At 38.2% G+C, this 7,124-nt stretch overlaps 1 protein-coding gene across 1 annotated transcript in view; it reads left to right on the top strand.

Moving 5' to 3' along the window:
• Positions 1 to 7,124, top strand: part of lamc3 (laminin, gamma 3) — a 222,388-nt gene that overhangs the window by 177,709 nt on the left and 37,555 nt on the right. The window lies entirely within an intron of this gene.

Raw genomic sequence — 7,124 nt, 5'->3', positions numbered from 1 at the left:
GTGTGTGTGTGTGTGTGTGTGTGTGTGTGTGTGTGTGTGTGGTGGTGGTGGGGTTACGAGAGAGGGTGAGAACAGAATGTGAGATTGTGTGGATTTGTCAAAGGATTTATAATGTGCAGCTCCGAGGGGAGATTCACAGAAATCCCAATTCATTAGCACAGCATGAATGCTCATTGATTCATTAATAAAATTATCCTTCAGAGGCCTTATGGAGTGTGTGTGTGTGTGCGGGGCGGGTGGGTGTGGATTAGCACAGCGGTAAGGAGGATCGTGCGAGGAAGCAATCTGACCATTCAGCGACATTTTGTGATGCACGGCGTTAGCTTTTCCGAGGAGCCGATGGAATGATAATGGTGTCGAGGAGGCCCTCGGTGGCTCCGGTGCCTCATATCACACTCAGTCATCTTCACACCCAGTAAAGTCAGCACATTTCGGCTGCCATTAAATTTACTATGGCTCATTGGGGATTGACAGTGCACACCACCGCCGTCATTGTGTGCCTCGTGAAATTCCAGAAAGAGTCTCTTCTTTATGCTGGAAACAGTCATTATTACTAAACACAGCGTTTAAATGGCTGGCATTTCAGGCTTGATTTTTTTTATCGTTATTATTATTATGCAGCTCATCTCACCAAGAACTAATCATTTCTGTGCAGAAATCTACACTTCATCAGGCAACAGAATAATTGTTCCCCTCCAATGGATCCATGATCACTTCAGCTCTATAAATGTTGTTCTATCTCCAGTGTTTAACTTCCAGGTTTGCACTGAGAGGGGCTTTATTTGGCAACGGAAGACACAGGTTGTGGTGAAACAAACAATAAGCAAAGTTTTTTTTTTTTTTTTTCCAGCTGGTGTGAGCTGATTTAAAAGACGCACAGCAAAAAGCCTCTCACTGAATCACACTGAGGGGAGTGATGGGAAAATTTAACGAGGTCTCTGTAAAATCACACGTCTGTAGATTATAGGAAAAGCATCAAAATCTTCTAGATGTGTTTTCCTGAGAGTCAAAACACAATTTTTGTTATAGATCATTACAAAAATATATTTTTTCTTTTTTTTTTCTTTTTTTTTTTTTTTTTTTTTTGGCTGGGACTGATTTTGAGCAGCTGGTGGGCTTAGGGGCCTTGCTCAATGAGGGTGGCCTCATTTGCTCCACTCCTCTTTATCACTGGTGACCTTCTGATCACAGGCTCGCCTTCTTTAATTTGTTTATTCTGACAAGGGCTGGGCAATATGGCTGAAAAATGTGTCATGATATAAGCGTTTCAAATCAGTAGATATGGCTAATTAGGTTAGTGGCATCAGAAGTCACTCACTCTTTGGTCAGCTAGCAACCACCTGTTGGGTAACGTACAGTTGCAGATTCATGTTTTGCCACGTGCCTCATAACTGCTGAAAAATAAAAAGGAACGACGTGGAGTGAAAAGAGCAAACAAGTGCAACAGCTCAAGCGGAAATTGTGGATAAAAGAGGAAAGGTCACGTCACCAGTTTGGCGAAAATCAGCCTTTTTCCTCCTGGTCTTTATTTCAATTTGTGTATGCTTTAGTGATGCTTTTAAATATTTTTCTTGATTTTTTTGTAAAACACTTTGAGATTTTATATCTGGGAAAAGTGCTGCGTAAATAAACTTTACTTACTTACCTTACTTAGCTGGGCCATGAGAGGGTGAACGCCTAAAGCCTTTCCCCTGCCTACACCCCAGAATGCTATGTGGTTATGGATCAAAGTTCAGTAAAATTATGAACATATTTTCTATTGATATTAATTGCCTGTCTATTGCGATCATTATTGTTTCATCGCCAAGCCCTAATTCTGACAGAAAAAAACTGTCTTGCAGTAAAATGTAAGGATTTTTGAGGTTATAAATATGTTATTAGACATTATAGCCAACTGAACTAGAAAACGTCTAAAAAGCTTGGCTTCCATGAACCTAAAGAACAAACTTCCACAATGTATCAGTTTCCTTCTGCATAGCCCAATAGTAATTTAGGGCATTATTTATTATTATTATTGTTATTATTATACACACACACCGACATCAACAGCTGATCATCAGACATCCATCAGCTAGATCATAATCTCTATACTATAGAGCAGGGTTTCTCAAACGTTTTGGGTCTGAGGACCCCTTACAAGTGTGAAAATTTTCCAGGGACCCCCTCATAAATCCCATGCTGTTTTAGAAATAATTTACTGTCATTTTACCCCTAAATATCATGAGAATATTAAGTTTTTGTTTGGTTTAACTTGTTTGTTTTACTTGTGCATTGTTCCTTATGTTAATTTTTCAAATAAAATCCAAAATACTCATTTATTGAGAATTTTTGAGGACCCCCAAGATAGGGCTCGTGGACCCCAGTTTGAGAACCTCTGCTATTGAGAACTCTCTATCACTATTATTATACATTTCTGCATTACTGAAACTTATGCAAAATAATCTACCTCTACTCTGCTGCTGTCATTTTATTACTTAATATTAACTTTGAAAACTGTTGTAACATAGTTTTTGGTTAAGTGAAGTACAATGTGAATCTTTCTGTATATAGTGTAATGTGTGTAAATTATATGTTAAGTGTCTGTACAGTGCTGATACCAGTGAGTAATGAACTGCCGGAAACAAATTCCTTGTGTATGTCAACATACTTGGCCAATAAACCTGATTCTGATCCTGATAATTAAGCATAAGGCTCTGCTCAGTTCTTATGCTAACTTTTGTCTTATTATGACAGAAAGACAGGTCACAGTGGGTTGTCTGAGCAGCCAGATCTGCTGATGTTTCTGTAAAAAGTACAGTGCATTCAGACATCTGAGCTACTGTACATTCTGATTTTGTCGTTATTGTTTTTATTTAAATTGCATTTTGATGGATAAATATAATGGGACATAAATGTTCAGACTGCTGCATGTTTTACTAGTGACCACAGGGACCAGCTGGTTCTAAAAAAAACAATCAGAACAAATAAACTAAACTGAAACTCACCACATAGCATTCTGCAGTTCCCAGACTATAAAATTCCTGACAAAACAAGTTTTTATGACGATAGATTCTGATAAACTGTTCCACAAAACTTCAAGTTAAAAAAGCAAACAAACAAACAAAAAAAAGTTTTGTCTACAGAATTTTCCCAAGGACAGCTGTTTATTTCTGTGTAATCAGCCAGCAGCTGAGAAAACGAGATGTGCGCTTTCCAGCTTATATGGGGTCAAGTCAGTTCAATAAATAGTCCTACAGCTTGGCTCGAGAAAGTTTGTGTTCAGACTACCAAATGTTAAAAAAATAAATCCAAACCATCTATAATACAGGTGTGAACACACATTCGAAATGTCTTCAGTCACAGCAGCTTGAAAGTTGGTCAGAGTAATTTTTTAATGTGTATTATTTAATACTATCCTGTTGCAGTTGGATTTGCTAATGCAAATTCTGATTTAGCTTAAGATGACAAAACTTCATCATTTTGCTGTACAAACTATACAACTATAACAAGATCCGAGGCCAAGTGGTAAAGCGCTTGTCAATGGCTTATTACCCACATAGCAAAATGTGTCTGGCCCAGTTCTGGCCCACACAATGAACACTTGACCCAGTTACTGCAAAGAATGACAGCCCTTTGGTGGCCCAGACGTGGTTTGCGAGAGGTGGTCCATGTATGGGCCAACACCACATAAACCAAAGCGCAACCAAACCAGTTGTTTCATGCCATCTTAAAAACCACACCATTGCCAGACCTGGCCCAAAAAAAAAAGTTTAAACTCTGGAGCTCAATGCTTGACATAATTGGTCAAAGCAATCGGCCATGGCGTTAGACCAACCCATTCTCACTCCCAAGTCGTCACATATTGACGCGTTTCCAAGGTTCCCTCTACGTCCGATTTTGACGCGCAGGGTACCCCCGTCACGTCAGTTACTGACGAGATGGGGCGAAATCTGTTGTCATATTTTCAGAAAGTGTATAAAATGCGCGAAAACGACCGTTCCAAAGCCTGAAATTACCTTTGTTCACTTTAGACATCCTGTCCCTGACCGTAGTGCGTAAAATTAACCATTTTTAGAAAATGTACGAAATTCACGTCAACATGTTCTAAAGCGTAAAATGACCAAATATTCACCATAGACATCCTACCCCTGATCCCAGTACCTAAACTTAACCATTAATCCTGATCCCTCATGTTAACCTCAGACCCCCGACCCAAAGACCCCTGGTGGCGCAACCCGGAAAAGCCGCGGGCGTCAAGGACTGACGCGAGGGGGGTACCTGATGCGTCAAAATAAGACGCAGAGGGAACCTTTGGAAAAGCGTCAATATGTGACGACTTGGGAGTGAGAATGTGTAGGTTAGACAGACATCTAATAGTCAAATGGGGCAACTATATGTAAAACTTTAAAATCCAAGCTCTTATTTTGAAGGGAAGATAGTTTCCTGTACTGCGTGCTTTTGTCTCCCATCACAAATCAAATCCGTCATGTACCCAAAATGCGTCACTTCAGGTTTCCAATAAACAGTTTTAAAATTATTTTGTTGATGCTTCTTTAATGAAAAATCTACAATAAACAAAAGAACAAGACAAAGAAGCAGCCGAACTAGCAATCCTCAACAACTTCTTAATTTTTATACCAGGAGCCGAAGTTCTGTTTCAGGAAATCACATCCCCAGCAATCGGCGGTTGTAGAATTAAGTTGTAAAAGAGTTCATACACCGCTAGTTGGCAGTGTTGTGTATATTGTACATGAATTGTTGCCAGCTAGTAAGTGCAAATTAAACTTTTGCTTTAAATTTAGCTTCCGCTAGTTTTTCTATGGCATAAGCATTTTTGAAGTTGCAGACCTAAATATCTTCATAAGAGCTTTAGAAATTGCAGAGCTAATTTTTGGATTAGCGCTGCCCACCACTGTTAAACTGTATAGGATGTGTGAATAATATGCAAGTAGAAGGAGTTTGTTTGCAGTATTTCGGAAAGTTCAAGAGTTTGATGTCATTAAACTTTGTTTAATACAGTATGTTGTGCTAAAGTCTCCAAAAGTCATGAAACTTCAGCTGTGAATGTATTAATGTAGCCAGTTTTGTTGCATGAAGTTGGACTTTACCCATTTGAATAGTGTTTCTGCTTTAATGTATGCCTGAGCTGCAGTGCTACAATTTTTTTTTCTCATTTGTTCTACAAAAATGCAATTGTTATGAATGTATTACAGTACATGGTCCCTGTTTGAAAGTGGGAGAGTTCATAATTCAAGATAACAGCTACTCACCACAACTCGACTACAAGTAAAACTATCCAAACAAAATCCTTGCAATATTTTTTCCTGTATTATTTATTTCACATTTTGTCAGTCATAAACGGGAGTATTAGGGCCACACAATGAGATTTTTTTTATTATTACGAGATTAAAGTCATAATTTTATGAGAATAAAGTCATAATATTGTGTGATTAAAGTCGTAATATTATGATAAAAATTTCATAATCTTACATGACGTGTCCATTTTCCGTTCCTCATTTCCTCCTTAGTTTACCAACGCCTGTGTTCAGCCATGTGTCTGTGTTTATAAAGTAGTCTGTGATGACTTGGGTCACTGTAGATTAATATGCTTTCATCCAGATTAGCTACGTGATGACTAAATCTGTTGTTGCATCCATTGATGACCATATAGCTTCAGTTTATCATATAGTCATTTGCACAATTTCTAAGTCCTGCTACTGATAATTTGATGCTAATATGCAAAAAGATTAGCTATTTATTTTAAGCAATATTAAAGAACAACTTGACAAGTTGCTCAACATTCCTCATTTTAATGCAGTGGTAACTGCATGCGTTTTCAGGTAAAGGCTAGAATATTGTGACTTTAATCTCGTAATATTACGACTTTAATTTTATACTACTTTAATGTCATAATATTATGACTTTATTCAGGTAATAAATAAATAAATCTTGTTATGTGGCCCTAAAACTCCGTCGTAGTTGTGCGAGTAGTACTTTCAATGTTTTGAAGAGGGCATGGTAAGGTGCCGTTTCTATGCACAAAATACCACATAGAGCTCAGGTATTGTTTGATAGTGGTGCTCAGCCATAGCAGAGGAATGTGATGTTTTGTGTTTAGTCAAAGTTAAAACAAAAAATGTTGAAGTTAATTTCAACTGCATAATGCTTGTGTGGATTTCTGTAAAAATGAGCTTGACACACTTGTAATAACAGTATTTTAATGTAAATTAAAGTTTTTTTGCTAAATCCATTTAAATCATATATATGTACTGCTGCCAAAAGTAATTGCACGATGATAAACACCAAATGTTTTGATGTAATTTATTTCTTGCCTTTTTTTCAAAGTTGTTGGAACTGTGATAGAAATGTTAGAAAAACAGCTGACTAGGTGAATGAAGGGGTCCTCGGTGCTTTGAGATTTACAAATAATGGCAGCTTTGCTCAAAATATCACATCTGCTTTTTTATTCATTGGGGAAATAAGTTAAGCTCTATTTCTTTTGTTTGTGTGTGTGTGTTACAACTTCCACCTTCAGTCAGTTATTAAGCCAGAGTGCAGCTTCATCATGTCAGATTTCCACAGTTTCATCTCAGAGGTCACTGCACACAGAAGGCTTTAAGGGTGTTTGTGAGTCTAATTGTCTGCCTGGGATGTTAGTGGGGCCACAGCAGGTCACTGAACTGCAACAAGACTTAGCAGAGTGATGGTTTTCAGTCATACAGTGCACACATTACATCAGCTATCCGCTCTGCTGCGGATCTCAGCTCTTTGGGTCGTATCACTCAATGCCGCCTGTAGCTTGAATGGATTTAAAATGTAGCAGGTGGACTGAAAAATCCACTCTGCAAATTGAGTCAAATTCACGAGGGTTGTGTCGTTTGCGCGTACAACATGTTGCACATTTAAAGTGGTTTAAAGCTGGAAGCTGATTTTCACATGGATTTTCAAAACAACAGTTTGTTCTTTGGACATCATTGAATTGGTAATCTCTCCCACTCGGTGGGGGAATTGCTTTACTTCTTGAAGGTCTTTCTGACTGTATTTGGCTCACATATTTCCCAAAGCAATTATACTCGGGGTGAATTTAGTTGTCTTGTGCTCTCCGTGGAGAGCTGGAGGAAATGTATGTTTGTGTGTGTGTGTGT

The sequence above is a fragment of the Austrofundulus limnaeus genome, unplaced genomic scaffold, assembly GCF_001266775.1.
Source record: "Austrofundulus limnaeus strain Quisiro unplaced genomic scaffold, Austrofundulus_limnaeus-1.0 Scaffold36, whole genome shotgun sequence".
Classification (NCBI taxonomy): domain Eukaryota; kingdom Metazoa; phylum Chordata; class Actinopteri; order Cyprinodontiformes; family Rivulidae; genus Austrofundulus; species Austrofundulus limnaeus.
The sequence above is the reverse complement of the archived record's forward strand: the minus strand, read 5'-3'. Positions and strand labels throughout refer to the sequence as shown.